We start from the raw sequence: 18,625 nt of genomic DNA, 5'->3' as shown, positions 1-18,625 counted from the left end.
GGGCTGTGAGAAGGTAGGTACTACAGAAGCAGAGAGACCCGTTCTGAGAAACCAGAGATAAAGGAGTCAGCAAAATGAAACCGAGTTTGAGTTTTCTCCCTGACTTCCTCGTCTTAGGCTGTGCTGGGCATAGAGAACAGACAGTCAGGCTCCTGAGCTCACAGGAGATGAGAGGAGACTCAGTCTATGTGAACGTGTGAACGCTGAGGTCTCAGGAGACAGAGAGGTTAACACCTCACAGGTGCTACAGCCCAGGCAGAGCCTCCTGTGTGAGATGGCCAGAGAAACAGTTTGCTAAGTGGCTAGAGGAGGGCCAGGACTTTCATGCCGAGGACGCACATTTGTGTCCTGTTCAGACAACTCCAGCATCGGTTGAATAGAAGAGAAAGGTGGAGGGGTGTGAGGCAGGAAGGATGGCGATCTTGTCACCTACTGCAGGGGACAATATTCAGATGGGGCTCAGACAGCACCTCGATTCACCGTGGCAGGCCCTTGATGGCTGGTGTGTTCTCAGTCATCAGAATCAGCAGCCAGGTGTGGGTCTCAAGTCGGCTGACACTTAGCACTGCATAGACAAACACGTGAGAAAGGGCACAAAGTGGTGGCTGGAGATGAGGAGCTTATGTAACCAGGGAGAGGAGATAGGCTCAATAGTGCCAGGCGTATGCCAGCTAGCAGACCACTAACGCTTTCACTCTCACGTGCAGAATTCCTCTGTGAGGGAAAGACGGCAGGCTGTGCCCTACTCTACATTGCCCTGTATGGTGAAAAGGAGGGGCTTCAGGCTGTCTTGCCCTGAGTGAATACAATCCACAAGCAGCTTTTGATTCTGTCTGTGAGCCCTGATGCAGAGATGGAATGACCCTGTATCTTCATAGACACCACCATGGAGCAAGCACGAGCTGCTAAAGACCATCCACAAATATAGGAGACACTATTGTGGGGCTTTTCCTGAGTTCTGCTTGATGTTTAATTAAGACATGGAAGCGTCTATATAGTTTAAAGCTGTTGGCCTTTTGCTGGGATAGGCTCTGGGCTAGGTCCCTAAACTTAACCTGACTGCTCCACCATTAAGTCTCTCAAGGTGGTTCTCACTGCCTGCTTCCAGCTCCATCCAGCTCCCCTCTGTCTCCCCCTCCACCCCCCCACCCCCGCATCTCCCTGGATCTGCCCGCAAGCCTCCTGTGTCTCTCTTCTCTCTTCTTCTCTCACATCTCCTGCATCTCTGCCTGTGCCTCTGCCTCCCTGAAAGTTCCCCTGCCCATCGCTCCAGCTGTCAGCTCTTTGTTATGCAAAAGCCACACTCCAGTCTGAACCAATCAGCAGCAGGACAATGCCTGATCCATCTCTAGGGTTGCCCTTTGGCATTAAGGACTCTTTGACTTTCACCATACATTTTTAAATATGATAATCTCAGAGAATCACCCTTTGGGCAGGCGAGGAAGAATAAACACTTACGTATAGAAAACTGGTGATGGAGCTAGCACTTAGCTCTCTGTTTGGGCAGCAGCTAACAATTGAAAATACAGAGATACATCTTCATACAGTATGGAGAAGGTCATCCCAACCAGGCATTGCCTAGAAATTTCTTAAACTGGCTTGTGTACATATCGACACATGGCGTATGAAAACCATTTCATAAAAATCCATGTATGAAATGACCAGGCACACCTGATGGCAGAGTGCACAGCACCCTCACCAGAGGCAGAGGCAGAGGCAGAGAGGCAGAGGCAGAGGCAGACCTAAAAGGACCAAAAAGAGGAGACCTAAGAGGATGATGATCCAGCCCATCACCCGTCCTCTCATCACTGGGTGTGTGAGCCAACTGGCCCACAAGCAGAGAACTCCCTACTATCTCCAGGGGTTCAGCCCCAGGCCTGGGTCCTATGCACCTCTGGCCCTGAGCTCTTTAGGCCTGGCTCAACTCCATGGCTCTTCATTATGAGTTCAGTTCTCTTCTCCCTCAGCAGCTCTCCAGCTGAGTTCTTTAAAATCTCATCTACCCACCAGCAATGGCTCTTTGCCTCCCTATTACCTCATTGTCTGTAGGAGTGAGGTTCCTTTGAATTTCAACGGCCTCTTTAACCCTTTTGTACCCATCCTGTAACACATATACATGCACACACACACACACATACACACACACATACACACACATATATACACACATACACATACACACACATATATATACACATACACATACATACACACATATATACACACACACATACACACACATACACACACATACACATACATACACACATATATACACACACACATACACACATATACACACATACAAGCACATACACACATACACATACACACACACAATTACTGTGTAATGAGTTATGTGTGACCTGAGAGTTAATATTAGCAATTAAGATCAGAATTGATGGCTCATAGCCTGCCATCAAGGGAAGTTGAGATCACAAGGAAAAACACAGCCAACAAAATCCAGGTTGCTTGTGGGTTTTGATAAGTTATTCTTCACTGATGAAATGAACCAATTTAAGCCAAATTAAAGTATATAAAGTCTGCTTATGGGGAAGCAGCTCTTGGGCAGGTTCACTGATCCCAAGGAATGAGGCTTGGGAAGTTGCAATGGGGAGGGAGACAGAAGGGAAGGGGAAGAGAAAGAAAGAAAGAAAGAAAGAAAGAAAGAAAGAAAGAAAGAAAGAAAGGAAGAAAGAAAGAAAGAAAGAAAGAAAGAAAGAGAGAGAGAGAGCTTGAGCAAACAGGGAAAGAGGAAGTGAAGAGGGGGAGAGGAGAGAGAGAGAGAGAGAGAGAGAGAGAGAGAGAGAGAGAGAGAGAGCCCAAAACCCAAAATGTTTGGATTCTATAGGAAAGAACTTCTGGAGGAGAGGAAGCCCATCCCTGGGCTGGAAAGTTCAGGGCAGAGGGCAGGGTGTGCCAGCCATGTCCTGTAACAGGTAGGGACTGAGTGAGGGATGCTGGGAGAACCTGGAGGCTAGGTCCCCTTTGGTATGTAAAACGTGGACCACAGCCATTTCTCCTGGCACCCAACATCCCAGTCTTTTGTTGATAATCCACTCTGATGTCACAGAAAGATTCTAACATGCTGTGGATATTTCAGGATAGTATGGCTAACAAGCTTTCAGGAGTCGAAACTCAGAGATAATCTCCGAAGAGAGTATACAAAAAGCTTCCATTCTCCAACTGTCAAAAGAAGAAACTGAGGGACAAATAGCTCTGCTAGATCCAGAGTGTGTGGGAATCTTACACATCTACAACCCCATAAAATACTTGAGGATGGCTCAGTGTGTAAAGTTCCTGGCTGTGAGACCCATGTTCTATACTTAGGACACCCATGGTAGGGTGAGGGACTGACTCTAACCAGTTGTTCTCCAACCTTCACACTTGCACCCTGGTAACCCCTCCCTTAAAAATAAATGTTTCAAAAAAAAATGAAACTCTGATTTTTCTGTTTCAAAGACAGGGATGTTCAAGATGGAATGCCTCCCCTATTTCCCTCAGGGTTGCACTTTACCAAAAAATATTGTCTCCTAAGAGAGAACAGAACAAGTGAAGGCAACTGGGAGCCGAGACATCATCCCTCCAGGAAAGACCCATAGCTAAACTTGTCTTTTTTTTTTTAATTTTAATTTTTTTACTTATTCACTTTACATCCCTTTCACCAACCCCCTCCCTGTCACTCTCTCCCACATTCCTCTCCCCATTCTTCTCTCCTTCTCCTCTGAGCAGGTAGGGGCCCCCTGGATAACCCGAACCTGGCACTTCAAGTCTCTGAGAGGCTAGGCACTTCCTCTCCCACCAAGGTTAGACTATGCAGTCTAGCTAGAACATATCCCACACCCAGGCTTTTGGGATAGCCCCAGCTCCAGCTCTTCAGGACACACATGAAGACCAAGCCATACATCTGCTACATATGAGCAGGGAGGCCTAGATACAGCCCATGTATGTGCTATGGTTGGTGGTTCAGTCTCTGAGAGCCCCAAGGATCCACGTTAGTTGATTCTGTTGGTCTTCCTGTGGAGTTCCTATCCCCTTCAAGGCCCAGAATCCTTCCCCCTACTCTTTCATAAGAGTCTCCAACTAGTCTTTTTTTTTTAAAGACAAGATTTTTGTTTGTTTTAAAAAAAGAAGAGAGAGAGTCAGAGAGAGGGGATAGGGAAGGAGAGAGGGAGAGAGGGAGGAATAACTCTTAGTCTCTGGTTAGAATAAAGACATCCTTAGCTTGAAACCAGTAGAAGGCATCAAAATCAGAAAGATGCAGGGGTGTGAGCACACACACAAGTCACAGACAGGGAGAACGATTTCTCCAAGAAATAGGACAGTAAATACGATTAAGAAAGAGTCGAAAGTATTGATTTTTCATAGGACGCAATAAAGGAAAAAAAAAAAAACCATCAACCAACAACATCCCACTGTAAGCGAATAAGAAATGCTTAGCAAACACAGAAGGATGAAACGTGGGGAAGACACACAATCTCCTAGGAGGAGTCAGAGAAAGCACAGGGAAGAGACCTAGGCCTTTGATGTAGTGACCCATGTGGCACTGATACAGCCAGCTGAGGTTATCTGAGCCTGCCACAGATTCATATTCCATGACCTAGCTGGAAATCAATGCAATAATTTTTGCCAAAAGCCTAATTCATTTTAAGTGGAAAAAAAAACCACAATAGTTGAGGGACAGAGAGAGAGAGAGAGAGAGAGAGAGAGAGAGAGACAGAGACAGAGACAGAGAGAGACAGAGAGAGACAGAGAGAGACAGAGACACAGAGACAGAGACAGAGAGAGAGAGAAAGAGAGGGAACACTAAGCCTGACTCTTACAGTGGTTATATTTTTGTGATTTGTTGTTCTTTCCTTTTTAGTCTTTTGAAATTGAAAAAGGCTTTATATAAGTAACTATTATTTCACCTAAATAAATAAACATACAGACATCACAAAGTACCTTCTCTGCCCCACCCTAAAAGATCATTGTTGGCACACTATAATGGTATAGCACACATTACGATGGGAACAATCCTGAAATAGGTCTACTCAGAGCAAGTGTGCATTAAGCCGATCGATACGTAGCCATCCAGTCATCCCTCAGCGCATGAAGTCTCCTTTTCATTTGACAGAGGCCGAGTTTTGATGAAAAGGTTAATGAGTGGGATTTTTGCAGGCACAAAAGCCAGAGGAGAACTCTTTCAAGGCGTGCCACACACAGGCTCTGGGAGACAGTGCCAATTTTGGAGGGAGAAGAAAAAGATGGGAGAGATGGATGGTGAGACGGGTGGGATGGGGGTGGAGGGTGGACCGCAGACAACAAAGGGGTAAGAATGGCTGCTGGACAGAAGCAGACAAAATGGTGGAAATGTGTGTGTGGGGGGGTCTAAGCATGGAATGATCAGATGGGCCACACAGAAAACTCACTCTGGAAGGTTGGTAGCACCCTTCTGGAAGGTAAAGACCCTCAAGAGCAGTTATGAGGGGATGAGGTGAAGTAGGAGGGGCAGACTTGGATGCTGGCTCCCCGGGGACTCTTCTGTTCCCACCTGCTTTCCTAACAGCTAGAAAACTAATTGGCTGATGTGTATATATGAATATTTATTATTAGATGAATGAATTGATATAAAGACATAAGATATTTATAATCCAGTGCTGGCAGGAGTCAGTTAGCTCAGAGGCCGGAGGGAACGGTGGAGGGTGTGAGAAAGGCCCTGTCAGGGCTGGGTAGATGTCTCAGTTGAGAAAGCACTCTCTGCACAAGTGTGGTAATAGCAGTTTATACCCCCAGAACCCACATGAACACAGGGTGCAGCATAGATTGTCTGTGACCCCACTGCTTCTATGAAGGAATGGGAGGTGGGAGGGAATCCCTGGAAGCTAGGGCCAGTGACAAGAGACTTTCCCTAAAACAAGGTAGAAACTGGGAACAGACATTCTAGGTTCTCCTCTGACCTCCACAGCAAGCCTTGTCACACTCATACATGAATATTCACACACATATGCAAAGACCACACACACACACACACACACACACACACACACACACACACGCACACGCACACGCACACGCACACGCACACGCACACACACACTAAAAGGCACGTCTGTGGTGGTTTGAATGAAAATAGTCCATATAGACTCATATATTTGAATCCTTGCTATCCAATTGGTAGAACTGTTTGGGAAGGATTAGGAGGTATGGCCTTGTGGGAGATGTGTGTAAATGGGGGTGGGTTTTGATGCTTCAAAAGCCCACACCATTTCCAGAATACTGACTGCATCCAATCCCTCTCTCTTTCTCTCTGTCTCTGTCTCTCTCTGTCTCTCTCTCACACACACAGAGAGAGGGGGGAAGGGAGTGAGGGAGGGAAGGGGGGGAGAGAGAGAGAGAGAGAGAGAGAGAGAGAGAGGAGAGGCAGAATGCAGTATGATAACATTAATCTCAGCTCAGACCTGGCTTTCTCATTCTCGTCTGGTATGTATCGGTGTCTGATGCCCTGATGCCCTGAAGGAAAACTCAGGCTCTAGACCTGCCTTCTCTTTTTTGAACAGGTGAATTGGCTGGGCCCAGACATTGCTGCCAAAGAGAAGAAGAACCCAGAACCCACAATGAACCTGCAGAACCACACATTCTGGCCCAGAGAAGGCAGGGCAAAGTTCTGAATGGGGAGTCTATAGTCTGCATTTCCCTTTGGGGCGTCAGACACTGCTACAGGACAGACTGGAAGGGGAAAGCAGGGTCTGAGACAAGCAGGAACCAGTCTGGTTTGGAGCATGTGCCAAGTACCTGAGGGGCAGGAGAAGAGAAAAGGCCTTCTTCGGGAGTCTTAGTGTCACTGCTCATTCAGGGGAAGGCCTTCCCCATGATGATTTTTAACAAAGCAGATCTCTGAGATGATCCTTGCTTGTTTATACTGGGGGTGGATGTGGACACATCCACATTATTCGGGGTGAACCAGGGATTATCTACTTTTTGGGGGAAGGGTATGAGAATATCCGGGAAGGAAAGGCCATTGGATGAGGGCTAAGGTTATCTAGATACTTCGTTAGCATCGAGAAGAACTCTAGGTACTCTTCTGAGTGCCTGTGGTCCTCAGTCGGTGGTTGTGTTTGGATGTTCCCGAGCAGCCATTGGAGGTTGGGAGGGGTCAGTTCTACTCCTACCATCTCAGATCTCTGAGATTCCTGGGGTTTGTGGGTGCTTACTTTACCAGTTCTTATGCCCATCTGGTAGCACAATCCCACACTCCCTACAGTCATGGACTCTTAACTCTCTGGAATCGCGAGTCTCAAATGCTTTCTTTTATAAGTTGCCTTGCTCATTGTGTTTTGTCACAGCACATGAAAACTAAGACACCAATAATTCCCGACATTAGGACTTCTGCCTAGGTATTTCTTCCTTCAGTAATTTGAGTTGTAATTCTACAGGTTATCAAGGCAGTCTTGAGGGTCACAGTTGTGGTATGCATGTTGGGGACCAGCTGTGGTTCTGGATCCTCCATTTCCTCCCTCAGAGTATACAGGTGCCACTAGAAGGATGAAGTGGAATCCAGAATGGATGGAGTCTGCAGGATCCTGGTCTGGCGAGGAGTGAGCGTGGACGGGGTGGAGAGCGGAAGGCCTTCTTCAAGGAAGGATTTCTGAGGATTTCCATATTACAGCTCTTTTAGACCATACCCAATGAAACAGTTCTCCTAGATGACCTTCAGTCAAAGAGCTTGTACACATACACTTTATTCAGGGTGACCAAGGATTATGTATGAACCTTGGAGAGTGCGAAGGAGTTTTCAGGGTGAATGTAAAATCATTGGCTGGAGCTTAACATACTAAGAATGCCTCGTTTGCATAGAAAGACATTCCAGGAATCTCAAGTACTTTCTGGTCTGGTTCTTAGGGCATGTTCTTATCTGGGGAAGAGGAAGTTGAACTTGTAGGTTTGCCCAGGGCTACAGGACCTTCCTCTGGCAGAGTGTGGGGCTTGGCCTCCCCAGACAAGGTCAGAGAGGGGGAAGCACTGCTGGAAAAAGGGAGTCGTCCACGTTGAACCCAACTCAGAGAAGCTATCTGGACTTGGTAGACTTTGACTTTAAGTAGCAGGGTTTCCCAACAACAATGATGTTTTTGTTTGTTTTCTTAATTTTATAATTTTTTTTGGATCTTTTTTGAGACAGGGTCTCAGTAGCTTATAGCCCAGCCAGGCTGCAACTCCAAGCGACACTACTGTGTAACAGTTTTCTCTGAGATTGAAACATTCTATCCTGCAAGGAGGCTCCTTAAATAGGAAAGTAAACAACTCAAAAGTAGTTTCAGGAAGTCCCTGAAACTAGCCATATTTACTAGACCCCGTTCCTATCCAGTTCCTATCAGAGTAAATGGTAAGATAGATGATAGATAGATAGATAGATAGATAGATAGATAGATAGATAGATAGATAGATAAATGATGGATGGATGGATGGATGGATGGATAGATGGACAGATGGATGGATAGACAATAGATCAGAGTCTAGATGGATGGATGGATGGATGGATGGGTAGATGGATAGATGGATAGATGGATGGATAGACAATAGATCAGAGTCCATCTCAAATAAAGGGAAGCTGAGCTGCGGAGAAGACTGAGACCAGACCAGCTGCCTGGAAGAAGCAGAAACCAGCTGAGATGCCTGGAAGACCCTCGGAAAGGACACTCTCCAACTTGCTGAGCTGCCTGCGGGCTGTGCAGTGTGCTGGTTTGTAAGCTGTCATTCATGATGGGGTGGGCCTTGATGATACAGCTGTCTTTGAGTCATTTCTGCTCCTGTATGTGACCCCTCACCCATATTCCTGTAAGTAACTCCGTAAAACTCATTGGTTCACCAAGTTGGACTTTAGTGGTATTTTGTACTTTGGTCTGTCATGTGATCCCTGTCTAGGGTGTGTAGATACATTTGTTATGTCCAGAGAAAGTTTGGCCACAAAACAGTAGCTACAGCTGGCCTTGAGCTCTTGATCTTCCACCTTCAGCCTTCAAAGGCAGGGATTACAGGCTTGACAGACCACATATGTGTGAACATGCTTATTACATGTATGTGAACTCCTTGCTAGGTGTTTGCTCCCTGTTCAGTTGTCATAAGACAATGTCTTAGGGTTTTACTGCTGTGAACAGACACCATGACCAAGGCAAGTCTTATAAAGGTCAGTATTTAATTGAGGCTGGCTTACAGGTTCAGAGGTTCAGTCCGTTATCATCAAGGTGGGAGTATGGCAGCATCTAGGCAGGCATGGTGTAGGCGTAGCTGAGAGTTCTGCATCTTCATCTGAAGGTTGCTAGTGGAAGACTGACTTCCAGGTAGCTAGGATGAGGGTCTTAAGCCCATGCTCACAGTGACACATCTACTTCAACAAGGCCACACCTCCTAAAATTGCCACTCCCTGGGTCAAGCATATACAAACCATCACAGTTACATTTTAATTTAACTTTAGATTTTTTTCAAAATCTACAACCTAGAATATAATTTTAGAATTCTGACCAGACTATTGTTCAAGCTACAGTACCTGCATTAGCTCTTCCCTTCTCACACATTTTGACACCTGACTTAGAGGCTGTGGGTCCTCAGATTACCGATTTCCAGGTACCTAGTTTTCTCACCTGGGGAAGTAAGTTTATTTCAAAGGAGGTATTGGTGGCCACATACCCTGCTTCCTAGCTCTTTCCTACCTCCTGCCTGAGAACCAGAGAGCCTAGCTACAGACTATGAAACCACCCCTTTCCCTAGAGCTGTAAGAAGAGAATCTCCAACTCCCCACTTTCTACCCTCTACCCTCAACATGCTCCTGACTCATGGGACCCCAATTCCTCTCTAAAGAGCCCCCACCAGCCCCTATCCATGGTACTGGAGCTTTAATATTTTTCAGTGTCCCTCCCATCTTGTTTGTTTACCTTTGGTGTAATATTTTTTATAATAAGTTCTTCATACCCAATAATCCATTCTAGTGTCTCTATCGAGTAGGCATCTGAAACCTCTCATACAAGTATCCAATATTTTCTGTATCTCAATAAGGGTTCTTTAATTCTTCAAGAGCAGAACCATTGTACCAATGCCTACTTCCTGGGGGTGAAGTTAACCAACAACTGTGCAATGCATTCTTACTGGAGAAAGCCAGGTATGAGGCACATGGACCTCTCTGTTTTTTCTTACAACCCTTTGTTAATCTGTAATGATCTCCAAGAGCTTGAAGGAAGGGTCCAATGAGCCTCCTTCCTCGCTCAATGTCCCTCTCATTATAACGTTAAAAGAGAACCTTGGGTTTGGACACCAGCTCTGGAAGATGGTCAGCTACTTGTACTTTCTTTCTAGAAGACTGAAGAAGAGTCATCATTTTCCCCATCTCTATGTTCTTATCACAGTAGCTTGCCTTTCTCCTGTGTCATCTTAAAGCAAATACACCTCTTATTTATGGCAGCCAAACTATAAGATTGTCACCATGGTTATTCTCATGGCTTCTTGTAGCTTTATCACACTCTCTGCGGATGTGGTCCCTGCCCAGAGAAGGATTGCTGTCAATTCCAAACAACAAAATGAATCATTTCAGAGAGCGTTGGGTTCCACCACAGCTCCATGTTGTCAACCTTCATTTGCATCCTTCTGTACCCCCATGAAGAATTCCTGGCTAATCGGTATGGTCTTTAATGGCTGGTGACAACCATAAATGTAAGACTGGCTGTGCAGCTGGTGGAGGCAGTTCATCAAGTTCACTTGGGCTCTGGGTAGGGATGGCAGGAGGGGAGGCAGAGGAAAAGGTTGAGCTGGGATGCTTCATCGGGGTCTTTTCCTCTCCTTCCTTCTTCCCTCTCTGATTCCTCTACAGAGTCACCTAGATGAAGTATCTTACAGTACACGTTGTCACCTGGTCCTCCAGAATTTTCTACTCCCAAATTCTGTCACAAGTTCCTCTGCAAGCTGCCAAGTGTCAGCAATCAAGCTTCTGACCCCTGGCTAGATGAATGTGGGTTCCCAATGCCCTGGTCATGTGTTTCCTATCTCTTATCATAACCTTGTCCTTCTCTGGGCCTATTGAGAACCCCCAGTGTGTTCTTTGAGGACCCTGGCTCCTCTGCAACCTCTCTTTTTCAGAGCAGGACAGCAATTTCTGTTTAATGCAGAGTGAAACTTGCTGAAGGTGTTATGGACTCCAAGCATTTTGGGATAAATTAAAGTTCTGGAAAATGCAGCGAGGTCTTGCTGGCTAGTGTCCTCTATCACCTTATTGTGTCTGTGTATAGCTGTGTGGGGGACGCCTGTGTCCTGTAAAGGCTGCTTCCTCTCAGAGGGCCACATCAAGCAGCTCAAGCACCTTGGAGCTCCATGTCCTCGGGAGTGTCCTGGAGCACTGTTCTTAGCCCCCCTTCCCTTCCCTTCCTGCTAAGATGTCTGGTTATATTACTGGATGGCAGGGTCTGGCTTCAGAGATGGTTTCCACCACCATTGGTGTGAGGTAAGGGGAGACAGAATCTCCTGAGTGATTACAGGGCACAAAGAGATGCTTACCCAAGATACTTTCACCCACTGGCCCACCTCACCTGGAATAAACAGAATAGATGTTTGGCTCCTGGACATCCCTGCACAGATCTGTAGTCAGTCATAATACCTTAACTCAGGTTGGCTGGGCCCTGAGCTCTGGAGCTATTCCATACATCTTCTGTTCTGTGCCTTCTATAAGGGATGCATACCCCAGCAGGTGTAAGGCAAATGACTATCACTGGGACCTGTAGAAAGGAAAGAGTTCCTTTGAGGGACAAAGCTGGACCCGAGCCAAGAACAGCGATGGCCTTAAGACATCATTGGATTAAGTAAGTCAGGGCTGGGTCTCAAATCCTGAGGCTGAGTGAGATCATGGATGGTGACATGAGGACCCGAAGAGCCTGTCAGAGCAAGGGAATAGAGTAGGGTTGCCAGGCCCCAGAGCCAGTGGGTACTATCGTTCACTCTTTCTAGATGGTTGGAATGAGCTCTTCCCTTTGCATTTGAGGACCCTGTAACCTTCTTCATTGTGTATCCAGAGGATCCTGATCCAGGATTTCCAAGGGAGCAGGGCTCACAACTGGATAGCTACGCCACAGCAGCTGAGTGGCTCTTCTGGCTTTACTTCGATGCTCATGGACTGAAGTATGAGAAGTCCTGCCTAGGAAGGTGCAGAGCACAAGCCACACAACAATTCAGAGAGGCTGTGGCCAGAGTCACTGTAAAAGCCCAGAGGTCCCATAGGCCAGGAAGAAGTCTTGGGCTGGGCACATGGGGAAAATGAATACCGGAGACTGAACCAGAGGCAGATAGCTAGCAGTGGGTGCTGGGGCCTCGGCTGAGAGACGGAATGGACAGCTGTCTTAGGAGAATCTTGGTATGAGTGAGCTAGGGAGCAATATGAAGAGGACCTTTCCCTAAAGCTGAGGGCTCTGAGGGCTCTTTCAACACTGGCCACAAGGAAGGCCTTGTCACCATGGTCCAAAGTCCAAAGTACTGGACACAGAACCAGTGAATTCCCAGTCCAGGGATCCAGGAACTCCTTTCCTAGCTTTTTATTTCAGAGCTCACATAGTTGGCCACACTGAGACAGGTACTAGATCTAGCAAGTGTGCACAATACACAGGCCCCAAATCCCTACATCCAAGTGTAAGACAAGGACAGTGGCCTTGTTCGTGAAAGAGGAAGATGAAAGGTATCTTGGGAAGTGAGAGTTTGGGCAAAGGCAGGAACCAAACTGTCTAAGAGGACAGTGTAGAGGAAAATCAGTCCCGTGTAGCTACAGATCCCTGGAAAGCTTGTACACTGATCATGCATAATTGTTGCACGTAACCTATGCAGGAACGGTAGCCAGGGTGTTCTGTTCCATTCTGCAATGGACGGTACGTGTTAAAAGACTAAATTAAAATGTAGACTGAAGGCCTGGCAATCTGAAGCCTGTCCTGCCTCACAGCGCCCTCTTCTGGCCATACGGGAGCAGCCTGTTCTCAGGCTCTCTGTGGTCAGATATGGGGACTACTCCCAAGTCGACTGGGTAGACTCTGGCGGAGAAAGCAAGATATATGTGTGCCCTTTACTTAGGCAATGAGGTAGAGGGTAGTCAGGCAAAGGTTAAATAGAAGCTTCTAGCAGATAGATCCTCATCTTGACTGTGTCCGCAAATCTGCGTGCAGTACCTTGTCATCTAAAGGACAAGAAGGACCGCTCTGCACATTCGCCTCCTGCAGCATCCCTTGGTTTTGTCAACCTCCCTGGCAGCCTCAGCAGCCAACCCAAACTGACAGCCCAGGCTTCGGTGTCCACTCAGGCCTTTCCCAATCCTGAATTAAAAATTTTTTTTTTATTAAAGTAACATCCTTACTTATCACATGGAGAATAGAGAAAAAAATAGATGCAAAAATATAAGCCTCCAAGATGTGAATCCATTTTCATGCGGTTCCTTCCAAGCCCTGAGGCTGCATTAGATTTTTACTTTGCTCGTAATAATTTGTAATCTTGTGTAGCTGGGCATGTAACAGGAAGATTGAGTTGTTTGATGGCTTTATCACGCACCCTCCCGCACACCGGTCCAATGGTCTTATCTCAGACCTTACCGTTATGAACCACAACCTTACAAAGCTTATGTGTGAGGCATAGTCACGGGGATGAAATCCTGGGAGATAGATCACAAGGTGGAAGGATCTAGGTTCAAGTTCAGATAGATGCAGCTGCCTCCTGGATGGGCAGTGAGGTTCCCACCATGAAAGTGTGTGAATGAACCTTTTCTTCTGATGCCTTTTGAGGACTCATCAAAGGGTAGGGTCTTCCACTTTAATTTTTGTTTCAAGTGTGTGTGTGTGTGTGTGTGTGTGTGTGTGTGCATGTGCCCGGCCACCCACATATGTGCTCATGCCTATCCAGGTGCACTTGTCAAGCTGGAGGCCCAAGGTAGACATTGGGTATCTTTCTCTAATTCTACTGTATTTTTGAGACAGCATCTCTCTCACTGAACTTGCTAGCCATTTTGGATAGACTGATTGGCTACTTAGCCCCCAGGATCCTCCTGTCTTTATTCCCCCATCAGCTCTAGGGTTACTAGAATGGTACCATCACACCAGGCTATTACACAGATGCTGGGGATCTGAGCTCAGAGCTTCATGATTACGTAGCAAGTGCTTTACCCTTGAGCCGTGTCTACAGACGCTGGTGTAGACACATCGCTGTTGTTTTTATGTGCATCTGTTTCATTACCAGAATAGCTGAGCATCATGTGCATTTCTTACTGAAGTCTCTGAAGGGCCATTGGAACTGCAGTTCCTTTCCTTACCCATAGAGACCACAGTACCAGAAATAAGACCAGAGGACCAATGGGTCAAATATCACAGTGAAGATGAAGGTGGACACCAGCCCACTTGAAAACCAGATCAGCCTTTGAAGAGCATTAGGATTCAATAATGTGCCTATCTCATCCCAGACAAGGTCCTAGAAGGGGCTGTGGAGAGGTCAGTTGGGGAGCAGGCACTCCACAGGAAGGGCTCTGTAACAGAAGAGGCTCCTCTGTTGTGCCTATCCACTACCTGTGGTTTTCTCCTGTCGCTGCTAAATGTGCTTGCAGCACATTTATCTTCTATCAGGGCTAGCTTGCCAAACTGATTCACGAAGGGCTCTATTTGCCTTTTCTCAGCCAGGCTTACAACATTCTTCAAAAACTGTTTCAAAGGAGCGAGTGGCAACAGTTGCTGGCATCTCTGACTCCATTGTGTTTAAGATCTCTATGGGCTGCCCATAGCCCATCGAGCCCTGCAACATTGTGAAATCCACATGGCAGCCCCCTGGGTGAGGAAGGAGCTTGTCGACACAGAGAAGATGGCCAGTTGCCAAGAACACAAGTGATGTAGGGTCAGGTGGTATGACTCGGGCCAGCACCTCAAAGGTCAGGTCACCCAGAAGTCAAGAGTTGTGACTCAGGGGTTCACATTCCCTAGTCAAGCATTTGGGAAATGAGAGCATTTATCTGGGTTTCTAACTGCTGTTCCGGGAAGTGTGCTCGAAGTTGCTGATAACAGCTTCTGCAGCAGATTCCAATTTAGGGATGATGAAAAAGCTCCGGGGAGGCCAGGACTCATGGCAATACCCTGCTTCGGGAGACATCAAAGGCCACCCGGATTCATCTGTCTGCCTAGAGGCACAGCTGTTCCCAGTAAGAGTCTCACGCTTGATGCTGTTGGTGGTCCTTTCTCCTCCACAGTCTATTTTGTTTACTCAGTTTTAAAAGTAGGCTGTATTGCTGAAACATTAAAATCAAAACAAACTGTAGCCATTAGGCCAGCTCACCAGTTGAAGGTGCTTGCTGCTAAGACTAACGACTTGAGTTCGATCCCCAGTACCCACATGGTAGGAGGGAACTGATAGCCACAAGTCTTCCTCTGACACAAGTGTGTTCACACACACACACACACACACACACACACACTCGCAATATACATGCACATTCACATACACACACATACTCTCACACAAAACTCACACACATACACACTCACACACATACTCATGTGTATACTCACATACATTCACACACATTCTCACACTACATACACACTCATGTGCACACTTACATACACACACACTCTCATACATACTCACATACATAGACTCACATACCACATACATATTCTCATGCACACTCACATACACATACACCCTCCTTTCCACCCACCTACACTGAATTCTTAAAAGAAAAAAAAAACAATTATCTATTTTAAAAATAGTTAATGGCTATCAATCATTGATCTTCTAAACAGTAGTACTCACGTGCTATCAACTGCTCTTGTCCAGTGTGGTGGCACAGGGCAGCAATGCCTGTAGTCTCAGCATTTGCAGCATAAGGATACCTGTAGTCTCAACATTTGAGTTTGCAGCACAAGAATCCAGATTTGAGAGCCTGGAGTGCATAATAAGATTGTCTAAAACAAACAGAAAAAGTAAATAATGAGCAACTGGAATAATATTACTGAAACCATTGCTATGTAAATAACAGCAAGTACTATTGTTTGTGTATGTGCCAGGAATGTGGCTCAGCTCCATGAACCCATATACAGTCCTGTGTTGTTCTTATTGCTGTTTTACAGGTGAGCCAGGAATGTGGCTCAGCTCCATGAACCCATATACAGTCCTGTGTTGTTCTTATTGCTGTTTTACAGGTGAGGAAGCCGGGGCAAAGGCAAGTTACTAAGTTGTTAAAAACACATGGTTTGCACACCCCTAAGAGGAACCCCAGCTTTCATTAGAGCCGAAGCCCATGCTCTCCACTGCTCTGCCCTACTGGGAGAACTCAAGCCCCAACTCAAGCCCCCAGTGATGCTCTTTGCTTAAATAACCATGGACGAACATGAAGAAGTGATACGGATCCTGAGAGTTCCCCAGAGTCAGGACCTTCACGGGTGCTCAGTCCAAAGGAGGAGCTCAGCTGGCAGTGATCCATGTGTGTCCTCAGGCTTTCCAGAGGAGAGCGGCTGTACTGTTTCTCTTCTTTTCCTTTGATCTTGTGCGCCAATCCCTGTGCAGGCTTATCCTTCTTTCACTCCCACTGGAACTGCTAAGCCAAGACAGAGAACAGATGCTCGATCATACTGGATCTTCTTAAACAGTTGGAGCTTCCATGTCTGCCCAGGGGAGGCAGGGGATCCTGGGAGTTTTCAGCCCCTGCCCACTCCCAAGAACATGGTTGTCCCAATCCTCCCTTTTCCTGGATAGGAAAGCCCAGTAAGGAATGGGCTTATGCTTAACATCTTCAGCTCACACTTTTCAGTTGATACTACTTTTATTTGTTCTGTATTTATTCCTCTGTATTTACCACTAAGAGCCTCGAAGAACTAAAGGACACCAGAATTCTTCCAGTTCTTTGTCCTGAAGTTGCAATCAGTGTGGAAATCAGTGTGGAAATCAGTGCCCGGCAGAAGGTTGTCAGGCTTAATTATTGATTCATAGCAAAGATTTTGGAAAAAGCAGGGAGGGCATTATCTCTCACAGTTCCTTGAGGGGAGTAGGGAAGGACCCAGGGGCTGGTCTCTCATATAGTGCTGGTGGAGGATGGACTCGAACAGTGAAGTCTGTAAGAATGGGGGTGAGCTGGATCGTTCCATCCCCATTAGACCTCTGGAACCTTCCTCACATTTCCCCAGTGTTTTAGTTTCATTTCCTGTTCTTGGGATGAAATATCACAACAAAAGCAACTTAAGGGAGAAAGGTTTATCTGGCTCCAGGTTACAGTTCATCGCTGTAGGGAAGCCAAGGAGGTAGGAGCTTAAAGCAACTGACTGGTCACATTAATCCACAGTCAAAAGCAGAGAGAAGTGAATGAATAATACCCTTGCTCAGCTCACTCCTACCCCACCCCACTTCCTAGGGAATGGTGTCACCCACAGTGGCTCACACACAGGTCCATCTGATCTAGGCAATTGCTCATTGAGACTCCTTTCCCAGGTAATTCTAGTCATGTCAAGTTGACAATTAAAACTACCTACCACAACCAATAAGGGCCAAGGTTTGGGCTTTTACAGAACATGATAGCTCCAGGCAGTTGGACTTTCTATATAGTGCCTTCTGGCTATGCTTAAGGGTTCCAGTGAGCAAGGCAGAAGTTGCAAGAGAGGGTAGGTGAGATGATGTCACAGTTGGCTTTGGAACGTTCAGTTTCTCCGAAGGCCATTTATTCTCTTCTGGAGATGGAGAAAGCCAGTGCTCTGCAGAATGAGAAGAGAAGGTGGCCATGAGGAAGATTCAGAGTGAGGAGGGTCAAGCAAAGCCGGGTCTTGGGTGAAATAGATGAGTCTCATGGGCCCCAAATTTAAGGAGAGGTCCTCTTACAAAACCATGGGATAAGTGCTGCATGCCTCACTGCACACTGGTCCTGAAGAAATAGGAAGAACATACACGAGTTGAGAAAGGGGAAGGCGCTTCCATGACAGAAACTCCAAGAGGCTAATGAGATGCACAGGCTTCTGGTCAATACCCTGAGGCGATGTACATCACTAAACTTTCATGAGGCACCATGGGGGAAACTAAAGCAGAACACTTGCCTGTTGCATCTGTCCCTCACATGGGTTATTTAATTTCTTCTTTTAGCCTTCACCGTATTTAGAGAGAAAACTAAATCTGGGGAAAAAAAGCAAAATGGAGAAAAGTTATGTTTGGTGGGACAGCTTGGCTTCCTGATTCAGCCTTCCTCACCCTCCCCATAACAACATGGTGGTTCTTCAAGGCTCCTCTCCTCTTCCCTGTGAATGAAGGATACAGGGGAGAGCATGTCCCTTTGTCTAGTTATCCTAGACGTGAATACTTCCAGAGGCACAGAACGGAGTACCTGCCCACTCACCTCTACATTGAATGGCTCATCCTTGAAAGCCAAGTTGAGCCACTTTGCATGAATAAAGCACAGTATTATCAACATTGAGATCAAAGAACATTGGATTTGAACAGTGAGATGGGTTTCCAGGGATGGTTCTGTGCACGAGTGAGGTTCACAGACCTCAGTGGTAGTGGGCACCTGTCATGTGGTTCTGTGATCTTGTTATTCACAGTGTCCTTAGGGAGGTTCATTTACCTCAGACTAGGGAACCACGTGCAGCTGGGCTCCCCCAGTGGACTCACCTAT

At 46.5% G+C, this 18,625-nt stretch overlaps 2 long non-coding RNA genes across 4 annotated transcripts in view; one reads left to right on the top strand and one right to left on the bottom strand.

Moving 5' to 3' along the window:
* LOC116089280 overlaps positions 1-17,728 on the bottom strand; it is a 30,427-nt gene extending 12,699 nt beyond the window's left edge. Inside the window, exons 1-5 of one of the 3 annotated variants that reach the window (XR_004118257.1) lie at positions 17,496-17,728; positions 16,405-16,567; positions 15,784-15,935; positions 11,550-11,735; positions 9,350-9,400 (exon numbers count right to left, since the gene is read on the bottom strand). This is a non-coding gene — a long non-coding RNA (uncharacterized LOC116089280). Of the gene's footprint in view, positions 1-9,349; positions 9,401-9,522; positions 9,618-11,549; positions 11,736-15,783; positions 15,936-16,404; positions 16,568-17,495 lie in introns of those variants that run through there. The other 2 variants (XR_004118256.1, XR_004118258.1) reach the window with 2 other exon arrangements.
* Positions 17,519-18,424, top strand: LOC116089281. The gene is made up of 2 exons (XR_004118259.1): positions 17,519-17,756; positions 18,097-18,424. It is a non-coding gene; the product is annotated as an uncharacterized LOC116089281 (long non-coding RNA).
* The last annotated feature ends 201 nt before the right edge of the window (positions 18,425-18,625 follow it).

The sequence above is a fragment of the Mastomys coucha genome, unplaced genomic scaffold (genome assembly GCF_008632895.1).
Source record: "Mastomys coucha isolate ucsf_1 unplaced genomic scaffold, UCSF_Mcou_1 pScaffold14, whole genome shotgun sequence".
Taxonomy (NCBI): Eukaryota; Metazoa; Chordata; class Mammalia; order Rodentia; family Muridae; genus Mastomys; species Mastomys coucha.
This window is presented reverse-complemented; position numbering and strand designations above follow the sequence as displayed.